Source organism: Lytechinus pictus, chromosome 8 (assembly GCF_037042905.1).
Source record: "Lytechinus pictus isolate F3 Inbred chromosome 8, Lp3.0, whole genome shotgun sequence".
NCBI classification, from domain to species: Eukaryota; Metazoa; Echinodermata; class Echinoidea; order Temnopleuroida; family Toxopneustidae; genus Lytechinus; species Lytechinus pictus.
Window position 1 is genome coordinate 3534762 of NC_087252.1, and position 14002 is coordinate 3548763.

Below are 14002 nucleotides of genomic sequence, written 5' to 3' on the forward strand. Positions count from 1 at the left end.
CGTACCATCGGTCGGGCGATCATCGTGGGAGTGTTGTTCAACGTTGCACGACTTGGTGCGAGAGGTGGCACAACTAAGTAGTCGCATTTACTCGACTGGAGGTCGTAAAACACTTGCACATGTGCTAGCGACCTACATGTACAGAGACCTGTCTTGCGACTGGGTGCGATAATATGATGGGCCATAAGACTGTTGCAAGACCGATCGCAACGGCTTACAACATTGCACTACCGTTGTGTGCGACCGTTCTCCTCGCAATCCCTCGTGCAACACTCGCATGTGATCGCACGAGCACAATAGGATCATAAGCGACTTACTCGTGCAACGGGTTTTACTGGTTGTTTTTGTTGTACGACAGCTGTTGCAACTGTGAAAGCCTCTTTGCGATATTATGAGATGACTGGCGATTGATGCCTGTTGCAGCCTGTCGCACGACCAAAAGGTCGCAAGTGGTCGTACGTCAATTGTGAAAGGGGCTTTACGACCCGACTGGTCGGCGACTGGCTTGCGACTGAGAGAGGGGAGATGAATCGCAAGGCAGTCATAAGCCACGACACCGCACACCTTGCGATCCGATTTGCGACTCACGCATGCGCTTTTTGCTTTTTGGCATAACAACAAAGAGAATGCGTTTACTACTGCGTATGCGCGTTGTTTATCACATACGCGTCGTGCAACTCTGCTGTCTGATTGGCTGGAATTTGGATTGAGCTTGCGATCCAGTCATAAGGATTCGACATGTCAAATCCTTCCGATTTTCCTTGCGACTTGTCTCTGACCGGTCTGCGACTCTGAAGCTGACATGCGCTGTGACGTCACATCTCCCCTCACTCAGTCGCAAGCCAGTCGGCGACTGGTCGGGTCGTAAGGTGTGCGGTGGCCTTAAGAAATGTGGTAATCATGACCAGGGGTCCGTTGCAGAAAGAGTTGCGTTTAAACACAAGTCAAACAATCAATCGCAAGTCTAAATTGCGCGTTGTTGATTGGTTAAAAATCAAGTTGCGCATGATTTTTAGAGTTGCGTTTGATTGCAACTCTTTCTGCAACGGGCGCCAGAATGGCCATCTAACTATGCATTTGATTGGAGAGCTAAACTCATGTGAAATATTAATCTGTTGCCCCGGTCAAACATCGATTTTGCACAAACAAAATTAAGGTCAGTTTGGGGCCCCTTCATTTCAGATTAATTTCGCCCCCCCCCCCTCCCCCCGTAGGGCATTAATTTTGCGCCCTTGTTTCAGGATAATGTAGCACCCCCGGTCTAACATTTATTTTTGGAACCCAGAACAAACATCAAATTAGCGCCCCAAGGTTGAACATGAATTGGCGCCCAAGGACAAACATCAAATTGGCGCCCCTATGTCGAACATCAATTATGCGCCCCTAGTTAGAACACCAATTCCGCTCCGATATGTCGAACTTTAATTATCAACTGGGCGCCCCCCCCTCCCCCCCCCCCCCCGTCGAACATAAATTCGGCGCCCCCTATATCGAACGTTTTACCCTAAAGCAAAATGTGTTTGCTCCCTAAAAGGTTCATATATGCACCGTATTTGGTGCAAGTGTACACCCTTGATGGTGAATGGGTGACGTCATCAGTCTGCTCATTTGCATACCGAACAGGATGTGCATATAATTTTTTTTGGTGAAAGTAAGCGAGACTTTAAAATATTACATTCTAATTCTCCATCCGATTTGATGAAACTTTCAGTGTTATGCTTGTTGGATTTTTCTCATTTTATTCAATTCAACTTTATATTGAGGAGGAATTGTCATTTAGGGTTTATCAATGTAAGTTCATTCATTTTTTTTCATTCATTTATTGATTCCACTTTTAAAACAAATAACATAATATACATAACAAATGTATTCGTAAACATAGTGTATCAAAGATCAAATTAAATATCTAACATAAGTACTTAAACATAAGGTACACTACAAAATGTAAAAAAAGTGAGGAGCCTAAATAAAAAGCAGAGCTTGTCGAAAATTAGGCTCCCATTGGGAGAAAATATAAGTTGTTACTTTGGGCGAACAAATGTGAAAAAGGAATACATATTTATTACATTGAATGTTTTACACAAAATATATCGAAAGGCATCAAGTAACCAGAAAATGATGAAGTAGAAAAAGAATAACAATAGTAAGATAAAATGAAATTGGAAAACGACCAAAAGATGGAGGGGGGAGTCAAGGGATAAATAATAGAGTATAATAAAGAAAGAATAGAAAAACATAATTATAATTATAATAATTATTATTAATATTATTATTATTTGCAGTCATCAGTACGATCCAGCATTGTACCTCTCTAAGAGGTATAACTTAAGCTTGTGTTTGAAACAATTGAGAGAGGGGCTATCAACCAGTTCGTTATCTAGGCTGTTCCAGAATTTGGGTCCTGTTGTTGTAAAAGTGCTATTTGCAAAAACGGTTCGGGTTTGTGGGAGGTGGTAATGATTAGCTTGTCTAGTTGAATGGGAATGTAAAATGAAATTGCGTTGAAATAATGGCGCAAAGGCATCTGGTAAATTGTCATTCTTAAGTTCGAACATAAATATACCAAGATTGTACAAATATAAATCAGATAGTTTCAAGATTTTGCAATTATAAAAAAGATTGTTTGTTTGAGCACGAAATCCAGCGTTATTGATTATTCTTATGACACGCTTTTGGACAATGTTAATTTTTTCCAAGAGGGTTTTGGAGCTATTGCCCCATGTTAGAATACAGTAATTGATGTAGGGCAAGATTAGAGCAGAATAAAGTATACGCAACACATGAAAGGGTACAAAGTGTTTCAGTTTGTTTATCACACCAGTGTTACGAGATAATAATTTAGATAAGGAATCAATCTGTACCCGCCATGTTAGCTTACTGTCGATATATATACCTAAAAATTTGGTAGAATCAACCTGGGAGATGTTTTTATTATTTATAAGTATACGACCGGGTAAAGTGGACACCGAGTTGCTGAATAGCATAAAATTAGTTTTATCAACGTTAAGGGACAATTTATTGGCCTGTATCCAATCAAAAACAGCTGTTAATTCAGTATTAATGATATTTAAAAGAGTATTTGGGTTATGATGGGAGCAAAAAATATTGGAGTCATCAGCAAAAAGAATAAAAGATAACACTGAAGAGGAATTCTGTAAATCATTGATATATAAAATAAAGAGGAGCGGGCCTAATAATGAACCTTGTGGGACTCCACATCTAATGGTTTGAGGGGTTGATTCAACACCATTAATATAAACATATTGTTGTCTATCATGAAGGTAGTCCCTGAACCACTCCAAGGCCTTTCCTCGAATTCCGTAGTGAGACAACTTGTATAGCAAAATATCATGGTTAATGGTATCGAAGGCCTTGGAGAGGTCCAGAAAAATACCCGCAGTATGTAACTTGCTGTCAATAGCTCTGGCAATTTTATTGATGAATAACAAGAGGGCATACTGTGTTGTTGAATGTTGTCTGCGGAAACCAAACTGAGAACCAGAAAGCACATTATTGTTATTTAAAAAATCAAAGAGGCGAGAGTAGACAATTTTTTCTAGTATCTTGGAAAAGCTGGTTAAAAGAGATATAGGGCGAAAATTTCCTAAGTCATGTTTATTGCCTTTCTTAAAGATAGGTATGACCTTGGAGATCTTCATTTTCTTTGGGACCGAGCCAGTTGTTAAAGATAAATTAAATATATGTGTTAACGGACAGACTATTTGGCAAATGACTTTTTTTAATAAGGCATTTGTTACACCGTCATATCCAGGGCTTTTCTTAAGCTTCAGGTTGCTTACAATATCAATAACCTCAGTTTCTTGAACAGGAAGGAAAAATAAACTATGAACAATTTTGTTACGTAGGAAAGAATGAAAGGGGGAATTGGTAGCAGGTATGTTTTCTGCAAGATTAGGTCCTATGTTAACAAAGAATGAATTGAATGCGTTGGCAATGCTAGTCTGATCGTCAATGCATGCGCCTTCAAACTGGATGTCGTTAAATTCATGACTATCATTATTTGTTTTATTTAAAACCTTATTAATTATTTTCCACGTACCACCAATGTTAGATCTAAATAAAGAGAATTGATTCGAAAAGTATTGTTCTTTTGCCATACGTAGAGTAAAAGTTAACTTATTCCTGTAAAGTTTGTATCTCATTTCGTTAGTTTCGCTAGGATTTGCTTTGTATTTGCAGAATAATCTGTTTTTCTTATTTATAGACCTAAGTAAACCTTTGGAAATCCAGGGTGATCTGGGTATCTTCTTATAGTTTCGACGAGCAGAGCATTGAAGGGGTATGGTGGTATCAAGTGATTCAAAGAATATATCAATAAATTTATCAAAAGCTTGGTTGGAATCTTCGAGATTAAGTATCGGTTGCCAGCTAATAACTGAAAGACTTTCTTTAAATCTATTAATATTGTTCTCAGATAAAATCCTAAATTCGTTGTATTTATATTTTTTTGATAGAGAGGAATTTTTAATGTTTGATATGAAGGAAAATATTGGGAAATGATCAGATAGATCAGAGACAATAATTCCAGAAAGGGAAGGAGAATGTATATTTGTAAAGATATTGTCTATTAGGGTTGACGAGTTATCAGTAACTCTAGTGGGCCTCGTGATGGCCGGAGCGAATGAATGTGTGAGTAAGATCTCGACAAAGTCTCTGCAATTTGAATTTTGGTGATATTGAAATAAGTTGATATTAAAGTCTCCCATGATAAAGCACGGTTTGTTACTGATGATAGGTGAGGACAATATAGACTGAAGTATAGATATAAACTGTGAGGAATCAGCATTTGGAGGTCTATAAATTTCACCTATGATAATGTTTTTATCACATTTCAATTCAACGAAAAGACATTCTATATCTTGAGTCATGTATGTTAATTCAGGTCTAGTATAAAAAACTAGCTTATCAGATAAATAAAATGCGACTCCGCCTCCTGATTTGCCTTCCCTATTGTTGCAAATAAGCTTGAACCCTTCTATTGAATGTATTGATGTGGGCGAGTCAGTAAACCAGGTTTCACAAAGTCCGATAATCGAAAGATTTACATCTAAATTATTGATGAATAATTGGAATGGGTCGAGGTTTTTGTTGAGGCTACGTGCATTGTGGTGTAGGAGAGAGAGTGTACTTGGGCACCTGGCAAATGTGTTCTCAGATAATTGGCTTGAAAGATAATAGTCAGAAGACAAGTTATTCACAAAAACATCATTTTCATCTGATTCAAGTTGGAATTCAGGCATTTCGTTGTTAAGTTGATTAATACTGCTTACTGTACTATGATATGAGGGAGAAAGAATTTCAGGATCGTGGTTAGCCAAAGAAGCAACATTAGTATCAATGGGGCAATTGGTCATGAAAGGAACTGGTTGAGAGTTGGGATTGAAATAGGTGGAATCAACATCAATAGCTTGTACGAAACGGGTTGGACCATGGAGCTAATGCAAATCATTGGAACATGTGTGTACAAAAGAGAGCATATGTAAATTTCTGAAAGAAAATAACTATGTAAATACCATGCTGGATCGCAACAAGGAATGCAAGGGGAATTGACAGTAAAAATAAAAAACAAATTCCATTCAGAAAGAAAATGTCATCTGGTTTTCCTTAATGACTTTATGTAAAACATTGAATATTTAGATGCGTTACAATGTATTATAGAACTAATACCAAATAAGATAACAGTATTGGTCATACGTTTTAAATGACAACTCACAGTTACCACCTAAGTGAATTAAGGAGAAAAATATAACTCCAAAATATCAATATGTAGTTGATAAAAAAACTAGCCGTATATAAAGAAAGAAAAAAGTTGTAAGACTATTGTTAGACCAAATATTGTGGATAAGATCTTAGATTAACAACAGGCCTACATGAAATCAATGGAATTTGGTGTTATATCAACTACAGTGTCTACACTGTAAAAAAAACGATGCGCCAACCCATGCAGCACCTAAAGCGCCTGCACAGCGACCGCACCACGAGTGCCGATCCCTTAGTCTAAATTTGAACTAAAAAATCAGCACCCGTAGCGCAGCCACTATACAAGCACATCAAGCGCCAAATTAGCACATCATTCCTTACAGTGTATATAAGGAGCCTGCAGTTGTCAATATTCTTGCCAGGATCAACCTTCTCGTCTCTATATGTTATTCTCCTGTCTATCTTGACTTCTTCATTTTGATTTCCTTCTCTACTTTCTCTTTTCTAAATATATCTGTTGATCCTCGAAAAGTGCAATGTAGTATGAAAGAGGTTTCGATATTTTTTTTCATTTATTATCAAAACGTCTGTAGTATATTTTATATGTGATATTTATTTTACTCCTTAAGACATTTTACCCCAAAATGTAATTAATGAAATGTATAATTGTGCTTTTAATTTTGCAATTCACATGTATTCCAGTTTGTTGAATGGAATATGTGGAGAACTTCAATTTCAATATGTGAAGAATTTCAATTTAAATTAAAAGCTACTAGATGTAGAACAGAATATTACAAACGGTCATTTGTTTACACGGGCATAGTTCAGTGGAATAATCTCACAGTTGAAATTCGACACTCTCCTAATCTCAATACTTTCAAAAATAATCTGTAAACATATTGACAAATCAACTCCGTACTACTGCTAGTGCTTATATCCCCACTTTATTACATTTAACTATCAATGGGTAATACAATTTTCAGTCTTTTTATCTTGATTTCTTGATTGATGTTGATGGGGTATAGTAGATTGTATCAGATAATGTTGTTGTCTATATTGATATCCCACATATGTATTGTTTTTTTTATATTTTTATATTTGTATATATGGATGTATAAGTACTGTGTGCTAATGTTCACATATTTAGCTTATTTCTCTTAGCCAAATTCAATATTACATTTTCTATATTCTTTTGTATATTCCTTTCTGTTAAAGAATCGGGTAGTATTTCCATGTATGTATTTATTGCTGTTTGTCATGCATTTTTAATTTATTCACCTTTTTGGTTTTGCTCGATTTCCTAAGGTTACTAAATGATATTCACATTTGTCTTTGTACTTTGTAACATATTGCTGTAAGCTATGTATACATTTTAAGTCTTGTTTTATCATCTTTGTCTGTTTGTTCTGGGCTGATATACATTTCTGTAGTTATGTACATGCATATTTTACTTTTTTTAAAGCATGAGATGAAAGTGTGGCAGGTCAAACTTTTTTTTTAAGTAGACATTTTCATTACATTTCTGTCAGTCTGAAAGTCATTTCTCTTCAAATTCACAAAGAAAATGTGATATTTTCTTGAAATAAGAAAAATATTTTTTTTCTCCAGACACCCTACTTAGATCTAGTGGAATAGATCTGATTTATCTTAGACAAAAAGCTTTGAACAGTCTCTGTATTGTTTGTTCCGCTGAATTATGACAGTCTGCGTTGGCCTCTCTCACCAAGGCAATGTGATATGACAGTAAAATGTCAAAAAAAAATTCAATAAATCCCCAGAAACGACGGTTATTCCTGTCTACAGTGTTAAATCTGACTATCGCTGCATTGCTTGCCAAGGAAATAGGCCTGGCTAAATTTAGAGTTAGGCCTAGGCCTAGTCCTAACGTTAGACCTCTCTCTACTCCTAATTTAGGTCCATATCTGTTTCTTTGAAGAGTTTTTTATGTAAACTTTTTTTGGGACTCGTTTATGTTTCCAGGTCTAGGAATAGAAAACAGGCCTAAACCTAGACCAACAGCTCAGTCTTGACTAGACTAGGCCTGGCCTCGATTTATGTAAAAATTTAGATCTAGGCCTAACGTTAGTCTGTGCTATATATAAATCATTTTAGATTCTATTTCTAGCCTAGCCGGTAGCCCTAATTGGCTGATCTAGTCTACTGTATGATCTAGAAGCACTGGTCGAGATCTAGACTAAATAACTAGACTAAAAGTTAGACCCTATCTAGACCTAGAACTAGATCTATATCAATCTAGGTATGTATAGGTCTAGATCAGAAATGTGTAGACTCTCAACATGCTCAATGTAGATTCTAAATAAATAAAAAATAAATGTAGGCTAGTCTACAGTAGATCTACCCATCTAACGTTAGTCCTTTAATTTGAAGTAGGCTAGAGTTCTAACGTTGGATTATTTATATTACTAGATCTAAAGGATCTAGATCTAAAGCTAGGGACTGTAGCTCGAGATCTAGAGGTCTAGCACCTCCCTTAAAACTAGTACTAAGCCTACAGCTACATTGTAGTTCTCTGTGTAGCCAAACAACGGTTAGCATTGTCTTAATCTTATTTTGGTGTGTGTAGTTACCATCATACAAACACATATTTTGATGAATGAGAAAATGTGCCTTGCAGATTATTTTACCTCAAGTCAAAACCTAGTGTTCTAAATTTCATGGGCATAGGCCTATGTCTTAAAATGAAGAAGTAGTTCATTCCATTAGATGTGTTTACACATTTCATATACATGTACATAGCACGTCACATTTAATCGGAAATCATGATGCCAGTGATAATAACATAAATACATTTTTGAATACACTATTTTCATATGATTTTTATCCATGTATAAATATACCTACTAGGATAACTCCAATGTCAGCGACAATAATTGATAACATATTTTCCAATTCTTCTAATGATAATAATCATAGTGGTGTTTTTACTTATGATATTACGGATCACTTACCAATATTTTTTATTTCTCCACTTCTGATGCTTAATGATGATAAAAAGCCGAATAAAAGAAAATATAGAAAAGAAAATTTGAATACTATTTCGGCCTTAATTGAAGACTTAGTAAGAGAAGAATGGCATGAAATTATGGTTCAGCATGATGTTAATAGAGCTTACAAATACTTTATTGACAAACTAACTCATTATTACAAGTTGTAAACTGATAAAGAAGTTCAAATCACTTGATTTTCATCTAACTTTGATATTTGATTTGTTATCATGGCAACATGATTTTTTATAAAGTCATAAAATATAGTTTGCACATCGTCACATCAAGACTAATGTTTATGCCACATTTCATGAGAATTGGTCGAAACTGTGGAAATAGTTGGAATTGCAAGATTTTTACATTATTTTTGCCATAATATACCGTTACCATAGCAACACAATTTCCGACACATGCAAAAATGTGTCTTGCAAATTTTCATCTAAAGACTTATGTCTGTGCCGAATTTCATGAGAAATCGTTTGAAACTTATAAAGTAATTAAAACCACAAGTTTTTCACCTAATTTTCGATATTTGATATGTTGTTACCATGGCAACGCAATCACATACTTTAGGCATAGAATATGTTTTGCTCATCTTCACAATAAGACTAATGTATGTGCCACATTTCATGAGAATTGGTTAAAAACTGAGGAAGTAGTTGGAACAGCATTAAAAATATTTTTACATAATTTCTGTAATAATATACCGTCACCATGGCAACACAATTTCCGACACATGAAAAAATGTGTCTTGCACATCTTTACCTCAAAACCAATGTGTGAGCCAACTTTCATGAGAATTGGTAGAAAACTGCTGATGTATTTTAAAAAGAAAAATTTTGGCCATAATATACTGTTACCATGGCAACACAATTTCCCAAAAAAGGAAAAAAAAAACTTCGTACACCTCCTTATCTTGAGACCAATGTTTGTTCCAAATTTCATGAAAATCGGTTAAAAACCGAGGAAGTAGCTGGTAATGCAATATAGGCATACATTCTAAAAAATTGTTGGCCATGATTTGTTGGATTTAAACCAGGCTTAAACTACCCCCAGCGCGAGTTTAACTTTTTGAGGATTTATTACCACACTTAGACCAGGGTTAACTTAAACCTTGCTATCGGAATACGAAACTTAAACCTAGGTTGAAATATGGCAGTTTATTACCACACTTAGACCAGGGTTAACTTAAACCACGCTATCAGAATACGGGCCAGTGAGTTTAACTTGATAGCCAGAAAATATCGTCATATGCCCCGGCCCAAGGCCTTCTCTCATTTTTTTAAACCTGTTTCTCGTATACTTTTGTTTGTGCATATGTGTGTGTTTTGTGATTTTTTTTGGTGGGGGAGGGGGGGTGGGGGGCATTGAGGAATTCTACATCACATCCTCTTCCAGGTCCGCCATCTGTACGCCAGTGGGGAGTTCTAGCGAGCCAAAAGGAGATCGAGGAGGGGGGATGATTTTAAGCAATATCAAGGGATGATTTTTTTTCTGATCAACCACCAAAAAGTGATGTAAGATAAGAAAAAGAAAATATTTCATAACACTAAATAGAAAAGGTCCGCATTTAGCATATAGGCTAAGCTAGGATAAGATTTGTCGGATATAGCTATGTTATATATGATATGCTTTGTAGTACTTTTTACTTTGTTATACTAATAGATCTTATGTACAAATTGTGAAACGGAGCCCAATAGAAGAAATGAAATGAAATGACCCGTGAAAACAAATTATTTCTAATTCTATATTCATATTTTTGACATTCAAACTAGGACGCATCACACAGGTCAGTAAGTGATATCTGCCAGGCCCAATATCAGATCATGGAAATATCCACGCATTCACTTTCACTTTACCCTGTTTACAGAACGCTCCTACAATAGGGCATGGATGTCTCACATTACACTGGAATATTACAATACGTGATCATGTCCAAGTTCTCCTTCATGTATATCAGGTGCTAAATGACATCACATTACGTATGTTAATACCATGACCCTGTTACTTTTGCAATAACCCACTGGCTAGTCTTCACGGGGTAGAGAAGCAAATGTGCACTTAAAGTTTGTAAAGTTAAAGAAAAATAAAGTGGTCAATATTACATCACATTGTGCAATTCTTTCCCATCACCGGTCCCTCTCCATTATACCAAATTCATTTTTATAAGCATAATTTTCAAAAGCATATCATTTTGTTGCTTGAAATTTAATGTATTTTGTAATGTTTGTGGTATGGTACTGAGTAGTGACATTAGGGTGAATATTTCACTTTATGTGTAATGTGTAGAAGATGAATTTTAACGTGTTTTACTAGTATATTTATTACTACTTTCAAGTCGCAGAAATCATTTTAATGAAGCATTGATGATGAATATGTTGGAATGATTTCATGACGACCCTTTAATCTCATGAGGGATTGTTAGTAGAAGATGACAATACTTTTTTTTAAATAGTCCGATTCATTTGATCATCGCAAAAATAAACCATAATGCTTATTTATATAAAATATGATACTATAATGATAATTATTGTCTATGTAAGTAATAATATGTTTCTCATTGTTCACATGTAGATTGTTTTGTTCCTAGCTGTTACATGTTTCTATTTTATTTTCTATTATGTTTTGCACGGCATGAATGTAATCAAGATGGACAATAAATAAATACTTACACTTCTACTATGAAAGGGCTGTTTTTTCTAGAAATATCGATGATGATTCAAGTGCATGATACCGATGGTTTTAAAAATAATAATGTCGAATATAATATTGTAATAAAGAATATCGAATTATTCGATTATTAAAATATTGGTTGTACGTATCGTAACAAAATCAAGGCTACGAATTCTTCGGACAAACGTGAATTCCTCGTAAGCCCTACAGGCCTATATGGCATGAAATAGCTGCAGACATACAGTAGCACGAGGCTCATTATTTATGAACCGAAACCAAGCATACATAAATTATGATAATAATATATACAACAGGCCAGCCCACCGTACTATGCAAGGATGCAGACAAAACATGAAATTACATGATATTTACGGTGTTGGGCAGTTAACGCATGGGGGTATGGCAGGTCATAGAAATCTATTTTTAAAAAGTCGCGATTGACATAAGCTAGAAAGGGCAAATATTGACGTATTTCATATTAAGATTTGAATTTTTGACTGAATTGGAACATGATATCTAGATAATAACGTCATGCCCCCCCCCCTTCTTCTCCCATTCCCGTTATTCATTTTTCTTCTGTATCTGATATTCATGTTGTTTTTGGTGATTTTTGGCATTTTAGTCATTCTACACCACACCCTCTTAAAGTACCCCGTCTGTACGCCAGTGGGAAGTTTCTAACGAACCAAAAGAAGAGAGAGAGGGGAGGGGAAATCATCTTAATTCTAATTAAGCCCTATAAACATGATAAAAGATGAAGTTTTACTCATCAACCATCTTGAAAAAAGTGTGAGAGTAGCAAACATGAAATATTTCATAAATTCTGTACATAAAAGATCCGCCTTTAGCATAAAATGTACAAACAGTATTTGTAGAAGCTTGATCTGTGAAAACGGATTATTTATTATTTCATATTCATATTTTTGGCATTCATACTAGGGGATTTCATCCCAAGTTTAATGAACGATGTTTACCCGGTCTTATCAGAGAACTATCCATCCCTTTTCAAACTACAAGATGAATAGAGGCCTACACAATATAGCAAGAATGCTTCATAATCATACTACAGGGAATGTACATGTATTGGGAAGTGTTCGTGGCCAAGTTCGCATTCATGTATATCCTGCTCTTAATTACATCTCAGTACGTATGATAATAAATACCATGACCCTGTTACCATGGCAACAACCCTCTGGCTAGTCTCCGATAAGATACCACTTTCACTTTTTGACTTTGCCATTTTCAAAGGGAATCAAAAATGGGGTTTTCTGTTATTGTTATTTTCCTAATCGCACGAAGCATGAAAAATGGCAATGTATTCAACATAATATATGCTTTGATGGTCATGTTAACAAAGATCCGAATCCAGGATCATGTTGGGAATGTCTGAAATAATTTATTTTCATATCGCCACACTATCTTTGTATTATTGATGTTGCTTTCTTGATAATACAAGATTTTGAAATGAAAATAATACTATCATTCATTACATAGATAGAAAGATAGATAGATAGATAGATAGATAGATAGATAGATAGATAGATAGATAGATAGATGAATATATTCTTGGAAGTATATATTCGGATAAAATGTAACTCATGTTCTTGAAACATGCATAAAAATGGTATAATTTAATAGATTTTATATGTAGTAAGATTTTGACTATCAATCAGGATGAGTACAAATGGGGAATCATTTTCATAGACCTACCATTAATGAATATGCAAGATATTATATAACGCATTAAAGCCAATTTGAGTAACTTTAAATTAATATGTGCGTAACCTTGGCATGACGTGGTTGATGACACAAACGAGTTAATAACGCTTAAATTGGAACATTATACTTATGAATTAAAAATTTAGCAGATGCTGGAGCAAGTCGGTATTTTTGGCACGTTTCACTTGATGTTGATCAACTAATCGAGCGTGATAACAATGCATGAATGTGACCCGCCTATGATCCATGGACAGGTGGTGTTTGAACATCTGCCCTTACAACTACAGCTGCCTTGTGTTTCCTTTGTTCAATTTTCCCGCCAGGAAAACGAATAATTGTCTTTTTAAATGATTTTAACGAACCAGGGGCTGTAAAGTGATAGGGGGATGAACAGCATAAATCAAAATTGGATGGTAATTGCACGTTTTTATGGGGGAAACCCTTAGCATCCTCTGACACCCTCTCCCCCCAGTTCCACGGCCCTTTTCCACATCATATTTCATGTGAAAAAAAGGAATTTGAGTAAATGGAAAAAAATACCCATACCAAAGCCAAATTGCTCCACGAATTTGGGTTAGATTATGTAAGTTTCAATGGGCTAAAGAATAATGATGACAATCTTTAAATTAATAATTTACCCATGTAACGATTTTTTGCGGGAAAGGAAAGTTTAAAATAAAGTTGCTATTGTACGATATTTGTGATAACTGTATTATATTGTTGTGTGGCAGATAACTAACAGCATAAGTACCTAGTAGGTATCCATTTTTGCGGCAATACTGCCTAATGTATTTGTAATATTGCAACATAAAAAAATGTAAAAAAAGTTTATTTTTTCCTTTTTTTCCAGACCAGGGTTAATGAAGGAAATTAGCATTATAAAA